This window comes from Suncus etruscus, chromosome 2, assembly GCF_024139225.1.
Source record: "Suncus etruscus isolate mSunEtr1 chromosome 2, mSunEtr1.pri.cur, whole genome shotgun sequence".
Taxonomy (NCBI): domain Eukaryota; kingdom Metazoa; phylum Chordata; class Mammalia; order Eulipotyphla; family Soricidae; genus Suncus; species Suncus etruscus.
Window position 1 is genome coordinate 85170566 of NC_064849.1, and position 9291 is coordinate 85179856.

Consider the following 9291-nt stretch of genomic DNA (forward strand, 5'->3'; position numbering starts at 1 on the left):
ATATTTACAGGTAGTTGTGTCTAAAACTCATGCCATGTGGATTTACATTTCTTTTAATGTCTGGGTGATTTTAAGGATTTTCTGATAAGGTAGGAGAAAAATAAAATGTGTTGTAGAAAAGATTTTCAAGAGAAGCCAAAGTGATGATACAGTATGTAGGGCACTTGCCTTGCATGTGACAGACCACAGTCCAATCCCTGGCACCCCATATGACTCTTCCTCCCCATGCCAGCCAAAAGTAACCTGAGCACCACTGGGTATAACAAAAACAGAAAATATTTTCAGAGGAAAAGTTAGGTAAAACACATGCCACTAATAGTGAGTTTAATGTAGTTTGCATTTATTTTGTTTAATTTTCAACACCATGGTTTGTCTTTTCTCTCACTCTCTCTTTTTTTCTTTTAGACACTGTAGTTGACTAGTAACAATATTATTACTGAAAAGGTGTCATTCATATCACTTTTCCTACTTTCAGCACCCAATTCTGTTTAAACGTCTTCTTTTCTATATATAACGTGCTGACTTTCTGAATACACTTAAAAGGATAGTCCTTTCGATTCAGAGGTAAAGAACAGACATTGCTCTATCACAGAATTAAAACCAAGGGTACTATAAAGCACACTCGAGTGTTCACTGTGCAAACTGTTTATACATCTTAAGTAGTAAAATGAAATGTAGCACAAGCTAAGAGAAAGGTGCTAGGTGAAGTCTGTGCATTAACACCTGGCCACATAAACAGCTGGAAGACAATGACATTTTTAATGTAGCAGACAAGAAAACAGTTGATGGAATTCCATGAGATTGTTGCTCTAGAAACTAGTTGAGCTCTAGGCAAAAAGTAAATCAAGTACAGTAGTCTTTTCCCAGCACATTTTCCAAGTCTCTATGTCAAATCTTCTGGATGATGAGCACAGCAGAACAGCCAACCTTCTGCCACTGATGTTCTCTTCTGCCCTTGCGCGGTTTACACCCTTCTTCCAAGTAAAAGAACATTCTGAAACACTGCCATCTCGTGGCCACTTTTGGAACCACTCTTGAGAAGTTGGCACAGCTTTGCTGGAGAAAGGGACCCTGGAGAGAGAGAACTGGGAAATTCAGCTTTTACCAATGGGTGTTTGGGAAATGGGCAAGTCAACACCCTCTGAATTGTGAAGTTATAGATCCAAGGTGAACCCTCTAAGCATGCGATTTTGTTTAAAATAAAATTCACTTTTAAAACTTAAAATCATAGAGTGATTTTAATAGTTCTAAAATCATAATAGTGAATGACTCAGTTTTCCTGGATCTGCCCTGCACATACAGGAAGTCTTCATGTTTCTAATAAAGTTCTTTCTGGAAAAAGGCAGAATAGGAGTGACCTAAGGTCAATGGTGGAAGGTCTTGTGCATTTTGGCAGTGATAAAGACAGTCACTTTTTGTATCAAAACCATAAGTGTTAACACTATTGAACTGTGTTGCCTAAGTCAAAACTTAAATTTTTCAAATAAAATTTTAAAATATACTTCAGACATTTAAAAAACATCTACTGATGTTATTGATACTATTTTAAGGGGTCATTCTGGAAAAGATTACAAATGCAAGAAACACATAATCATGTCTCAAAGTCATTTGCACATGGAGGACACTTGAAAAGTGAGGCTGATTGTAAAATAAGTTTCACACAACATTCCAGAAAAAACAGGAAATAACTGCATTTAGGAGCATTTCTCTAATTTATACAACAATTCCATATGTGTTTTCAAAAGCTGAATGTTAAAATAAATTGTGAAGCACCTGCATTTCTTTCCTTTAGGCACACCAACTGTTAACATATTGTGTTTCCTTATCTCTTATTTCTACCTACTCTGCTTTTCTTCTAAAAACGTTGACAAGTTATGACTGTTGTTCAGTCCCAATCTGAAATATTTGAACTTTTATGTCCCTCAAGAAGACTTGTCACCACATACCACACTTAATAAAACTTAGATCAGTTCAAAGACATAACAAACCAGAAGGTGGTTCAAAAGGCTAGAGCACATGTAACAGGAGGCCTGGTTTGACACCTTGTAACAGCCAGGAATATCCCCCAATAGCTGCAGAGTATGGCCCAAACTCAAAAACCAAGAAATCATTATGTAATATAAAGTCATATTCTCAATTATTAATCAATAGTTTTTCCCCACAAAATATCATTTATATCTCTGATTTTTCCTGATTTACAGTCTACTCAAATGTTACACAGTCCTCTGAAGTCTATGTCATTCCACCACATCCCCCATTTTTGTTAAGAGTCATGGACGTGTCTACAGAGCCCAATCCAATGTCTGCACCATTTCCGGGGTCTGAACTTGTCACACAACATGGCCTCCACTGACAATATTAGGTAATGTCAGTCTCCTTCAGGTTTGCCCTCCTTTTTATGAAATATAAAATTGCTGTCTTTGGGCTTACATAATGAACAATGTTGTCCTTCAATGGAGAAATGACAGCTCCTCAAAGAGCTTTCCTGTCTATATGTAATATCTTGGAGAAATATAGAAGTCCTGGGACTTTCAAGGGTTGAGGAGCGTTAGAGGACCATTCTGCCTATGGTTGGAAGTTCCTATCTTCAACCCACTTTGGTGCAAAGTCATTTAAATTCAATTTCTGTCATTTTAAATCCTCTGATTAATGTCAAGGGATGTGGTTTAATTGGTAAAGTACATGACTTGAATGCTTGAGATCTGAGTGCAGGCTTAGGCACCAAATAAATAAACAAATGAATCCCACCTTCAGAGTCTTTTTTGATCAAAATCTCTAAGGACAAGAACAACAATATAATGAAAGCATTCAAAAATATTTTGCAATCAACCTCAGTCCAAAATGATTCTGCCCAGAATCATTTATATCCTTTCCTTCCTCTTTGGTCATGAATAATCATTTGCGTGGGAAAAGATGAGTTCTCAGCTGTGGTGTGGGATCAGATTTCCCATGTTGTTGTATAACATCTGCCTTCAACGTGATCTCCCACTGAGCTCTCAGGTTTTGCTTAGAGTTCCTTCTCATCATTGTTTAAAGATATACGCAGAATGAGAACCCAGTAGGGTTTGCAGTTACTTTCAGAGCATCCTAATCTGGGGACTGGAGAGATAATACAGCACCTGGCATGCTTGTCTTGCATGAAGCTGACCTAGGCTGGATTCCCAGAATCCCATATAGTCCTAAACCCCATCAGGAGTAAGATTGAGCACCGATGGATGTGACCCAAAATCCACCTTCTCCCAGAAAAGCATTCTAATCTGAAATATACAATTCCCCAGTGTTAAGAGAGCTAAATCCCCCATTCCCACCCAAGAACCTCCTCCTAAAGACTGCTTATTTCCAACACCTTATAACTCAACCCTCCTTGACTTGCCTAAATCATGCCTCCACAACTAGAGGAAGCAGGACCCCTTGCTTTTTCCAGGTAACCTTGTTTTGGTCAAAAGCTTACCCAGACTAAGAACTGGCTTCAAATCCATTCAGTTCCTTCCTAATGCTTGGCCACCATGTCATTTAAACCTGGAAGTTCTGATGGTCTCTGTTTGCTATAGACTAAATATCACAGGAGCACTATGCCATAACCCCCATACCAACAGAGAATGCCTACAAATTTAGCAGAAAATAAAAAGTGACAAGCTGGTTCTGAAGTCAGACGTACCTAAAATTCCCAACTGAACAAACCAACTAGGTTCATCTGGGAAAATTGTTTCTCTTGAAGTTTCCATTTTCTCATCTGTAAAATTAGAATATGAATAATATGCACTAGAGTAGGCTTATAAATCTTACTAAGATCAAAGAAATGCATTGTTTCTCAGGTTCCTTTAAATATCCCAACATGCTAGATACAAGAATTATCCTTTTATACAGGATTCTCAAAACTCCTAAATTTCCCTGATGAATGAGTCACTATCAGCAAGAACAAATGGTAGATTCAGACAAGATACTTGGAGAATTTTAAGGCAGTGATGAAGAATTTATTATGCAGGATAAAAGTGGTTACTTCATGATAAAAATTCAAAGTTCATAATAAAGATCATCCACATTACTAGGGAGCATTTAACAATGTCCTTAGCCAAGAAAAGGGGAATTGTTGCAAACTGGTTCCACCTCACAGGATGAAGGACTATTTGGTCAGTTGTTGCAGGATTTCCTGACTGTGCTTTGCAAAACCATTGTTTTCAGCTGATAAAAGTAAATAGACCTTTGTTCAGACCAAAGTGACAAATTGATTCTGTCACCACTATCTCTCTTTCCCTTTCTTTCCCTCTCATCCCTTTTTACCTCTTCTCCTCTTCCTCCCTGTCCCTTCTCTCTCCCTTTTTCTCTCCCTTTCTCTCCCTCTCAATCCTCCAGTATATAAGTACACATTGCTAAGGGTTCAGCTCCCAAGTGCTTGGCAACCTTATTTAGTCCCAGCTGTTTTCTTCCTTTAGAGCACTGACTGCACTAATTTCCCAAATGCTGTTTCAAGTTGTCACTATCATCAACTCACAGGTGTGGGCACACAGCTGACATTTCATTGTCTGCCCAATCACAGTCTAGGTATTGAAAATTTTCATAATTCTTTGGGATTTTAGAAATTTATCTTTGTGAATTTTTAAAAAGAACTTTGGGTGTTTTATCAATTTAGATTAGTGCCACTATTAATTTTTTCCTGGAGAATGAGCAAAAAAAATCATCATATAGCAAAAGCTTATTTAACTTATTTTTATGCACCATAGACTTAAACACCTTTATTTTAATTATTTGATCCACATAACATGTAATGAGTGGAATTATTGCTATGCATACAAGAAAAAGCCCAGACAAAAATTCATGCTAAAGTAAAAAGACACTCTACTGAATGGAAGAAAATATTTGTACCAAATATATCAGATAAGTGAGTAATATCCAAGATGTACAAACCAATCATAAAATTCAACAACAATGAAACCAGGAATTTAGTCAAAAATGGGGGAGATGAGATAAACACTTCCACAAAGAGGATATATCGATGTATTATAAGCATATGAAACAGTGCTTGTCATCAGTTATTTTCAGGGAAAGCCAACTGAAAATGCAATGAGGTATCATCTTACACCAGGAAGAACATCATATATCAAAAAGACTAGAAATAACTAATGCTGGCTGATATGTGGTTAAAGGAAACTATTACTCTTTTTTTGGAGGGACACACCCAGATATGCTCAGGCTCAGTACCTTACATGATTTGTCCTATTTTATCTGTCCTATTTATTGCTGGTGGAAATGTCTAGATCATCTCCTAGAGCAAACAGTGTGGAGATCCCTCAAACAATTACAAATGGAGCACCATATGACCCAGAAATTTCACTTCTTAGCATCTCTCCCCAAATACAATAGCATTAATTTGAAAAGCTATATGCATACCTATTTCATTGTAGCACTTGATATAATAGCTAGAATCTGAAGACAACTTAAATTCTCAATGACAGATGAATCGATAAAGAAGTAGTAGCATATAAACACAATGCAATACTGTAAAACTATAAGAAAAGATTGTCATGCCATTCTCTGCAATGTGGATGGAACTGAAGGATATAAAATTAAATGAAATAAGTCAGAGAAAGGTGGACAAAATGGTCCACCAAAATATAAAATGGTCTCACTTTTCTGCATTAAATAGATAGAACAACAAGACATTGAAATTAGTAAGTACCCAATGATTCTAAACAGAATCATTACAGAAATAAGAATGCCAAAGAAAGAGAAGTTTGGGGTAATAAGTATTGCAGAAATGAGTTAAACTGATACTAATATAAGAGTTTTATTTAAGAAGCTTGAACATTTCTTTGGATAGAGGTAAAGTAAATATGTACGTCAAAACTATAAGAGTCAACACTATTGTAATTAAGTAATCCAAACTATAATGAGTAATTTTTAAAACCAAAATTTTAGGCCATACCCTGTGATCTTAGAACATACTCCTGGCTCTGTGCTCTGGAATCACTCCTGGAGGTGTTTGGAAAACTATTTGCAGTGCCACAAATTATACACAGATGATCCCTGTATATTAGACAAGTAGGGTGCTGACTCTTCCATCTCTCCTACTTCTATAGTACCATCTATACTCAGTATAAGCTGAGTTTTTCTGGCACAAAATTTGTTCCAAAACCCTGAACTCAGCTTATACTAGGGTGATTCAGGTTATTTGATTTGGTGCGTGTACGCTGAATCAAATACACATAGTCCCCAGTCATCTTCTGAGTCTGCTGGAGGAGGTGCTACTTCAGCTCAGTGCACAAGTTGCAGCTCAGCTGAAGAGGTAAGCAGCTGAACTGAACTGTATACCACTGAACTATTTAACCCACAATATTCTGTGCTTTGTATGAGACTGACAGGAGTGATGATGATATCTGTGAACTCAGTGATGATGACAATGTCTATATGCTGATACTTTCACAACAGATACAGCTGAAGCTCTATTTGGACATACAGATGAGGAGGAGGAGGAATCCAGTTTTGAAGGATTTTAACCTTTGTGATTTAGCTTGATTACTTGTTAAGCTACAGTTTTTTTAATATATATATTGAAATTTACCAGTGGCTGCTATATTTTCCACCTCGGGTTATACATAAATTACTAAGTTTTCTCAGTTTTTAGGGTAAAATTGGAGGGGGTCGGCTTGTACTCGGGTCAGCTTATACTCGAGTATATACGGTACATAAAAATTTTAATGAGTTTGCTCAAAAGATGGAGAAATAGATTTGTTAGAAATATTGCTAAATATATTCTTTTCACCCACAAAATTTATATTCTGAAATTCTAACAAGCACAGGGGAATGGTATCAGAAAGTGAAAACTCATTATGCACAGAGCTTATGAAGTGAAATTTCTCCCAAGTAAAATTTGTGTTCTTCTTTTTTTTTTTGTTTTGGGGTCACACCCAGCAGCCCTCAGGGGTTACTCCTGGCTCTATGCTCAGAAATCGCCCCTGGCAGGCACAGGGGACCATATGGAATGTAGGGATTCGAACCACCATCCTTCTGCATGAAAGGCAAACGCCTTACCTCCATGCTATCTCTCCGGCTTTTTTTTTTGTTTGTTTGTTTTGTTTTTGTTTTTGGGCCACACCCGGCAGCGCTCAGGGGTTACTCCTGGCTATCTGCTCAGAAATAGCTCCTGGTAGGCACGGGGGACTATATGGGATGCCAGGATTCAAACCAGCCACCTTAGGTCCTGGGTCGGCTGCTTGCAAGGTAAACACCGCTGTGCTATCCCTTCGGCCCCAATTTGTGTTCTTCTAAGAGAAATAGCGAGATACTTTGCCCCCCTACCATGAGACAACACAGCAAAAAGACCATCTGGAAATCAGAAATCCAGCTCTCACCAGACAATGAGTTTTTCAACAAATTAGATAGTGGACTTTCAAGACACTGAAAGTTGAAATAAATATGTGTGCTTGGCTTAAGCCACCTAAGATGTTATATTTATGGTATAGATGCCCACAAAAATGTCAGAGATGGTTCAGCAATGTGCCACTATATCAATGGGTCCAGTTGTGTGAACGTTGGGTCTCAGGAATATAGTCATGAAATATAACACCTGTCTTGAAACTAGTAACAAGATAATGGAAAAGACAGCTAAGAGGAACAGTTGTTCTATATGACAAGCCCCATGAAGAGACAGTCGAGTAGGACCAGAGGTAGAAAGCTCAAACCGAGGCTGGAGGGTTGATAGAATTTCCACATGGTTTGGCAATTATATGTCCTAACAACTTCATGAAGGTTTTCTCAATGCAAGGGGAGAAAATGCAACATACAAACAACCATGAACAAGAGCAGGTGACAGTTTCAGAGGTCCTAACAGTGCAGTGTTCAAAGTGAGGAGAGAGGAGGATTTATGAAAGACTGAGGCTTAAGAACTGAGCTGAGCAGGACCGCTCACTGCAAGCCACAGAGATGCAACCACACAGAAGAGGTTCTGCTCAAGGAGAACACACATGATCAAGGTGATTTATGACATTCAAGTGAATGGACAACGAGTGGGACAGCAAAATGCAATCTCTGCAGACAGTGGACCAGAATTGTTGGACCTTATAAAGGACAGAATTTCAGATAAATGTTCCGACACAGTCTAAGGGAACCTCTTGCAAACAGGGAACAATAGGAAGCTTCTAGAAGCTCATCTGTATATTGGAGGTGGAGAGAAGGCAGCCTCAGGGGAGGCAGACTAAGAAGAATTTTGTTTGTAATGGGTAAGTGTAAATGCTGAAGAGAAAATGAGTTTTTAGAGAGGATGCATAAAGAAAATTCTGGAAAGAGGGTGATCAAGGTGAGAAGAATAAGACACCCATCCTGATGCAGTATCCTACTGAGAGATTACAGGTTGGTAAGTGAATGGCATGGTGTGTCAGGACAAAATAAAACTGCAAGGATGGGAAACATTGAGTTTGACTTGTGAAAGGATTAGCTTTGAGATTTTCTGAATATTCTCTGTCCTGTTTTTGGTACTCAGACTTGTGCATTACTTTGCTCATTCTAAGTCACTATCCCCAAATTCAACAAGTCAAGTTTTACCAACTCCTTCTTTTCAGAAATCTTTTTTAAGACCTTTATTTCTTTATGATTTTGTCATCTTAGATCACTACCCAAAACATTACCGTGGGCTGCTGTTTGTTAAGAAAGGATGGAAATCATTGAAATTCATGAGGAAAAATTGTAAAACCTATTTCTTTATGCTTGCATTTGTGGAGTTTGCTATCCATCTGCTGTCCTAACAACTTAACACTGTCTAATAATCTAGCTTACCAGTAAATTACTATTATAATATAATAAACCAAAGCCTTCAAAACCATAAAGCAAACAGACAAGAATGAATTTTAAAAGTTGGCCAAATAAATTATAGGAAGCTTCAGTTTCCTCAAAATAGAAAAGGTTTTTCTTTTTTTCACCTTTAAGTAGTAAAAAGAAACTTTAAAAAAAAATAACAAAGATAATTCTGTTCTCCTTGTAAGTGACTTTCTGAGGCCTGAAAGCAGCTTCCACACTTCTTCACGGAAGCCAAGTTGACATTTTTCTGCGTCTGGTATTCACCCACATAAGCCTTACTGCCAACAAGAGTCCAATTTGCAGAGAGACAACTGTGAAATTTCAGCAAATTGATTCGGTAACCACCAGAATCCAAAGATTTTTATTTTCAGTAGCCTTTACAATGAACAATGTTTCTCTCCAATAGAACTGCTGAGTGGACCAGGTTTTGAAAAGCATTTTCTCTCTCTCCACAACTTTTTCTCTGTCACATGCAAAGAGTTCAGCCTGGATCTAGAGAAT

General features: G+C 37.7%; 1 non-coding gene across 1 annotated transcript; it reads right to left on the reverse strand.

Moving 5' to 3' along the window:
* Positions 1 to 511: 511 nt before the first annotated feature.
* LOC126002488 (small nucleolar RNA SNORA22) lies at positions 512 to 641 on the reverse strand. The gene has a single exon (XR_007493183.1). It is a non-coding gene; the product is annotated as a small nucleolar RNA SNORA22 (small nucleolar RNA).
* Positions 642 to 9291: the final 8650 nt, after the last annotated feature.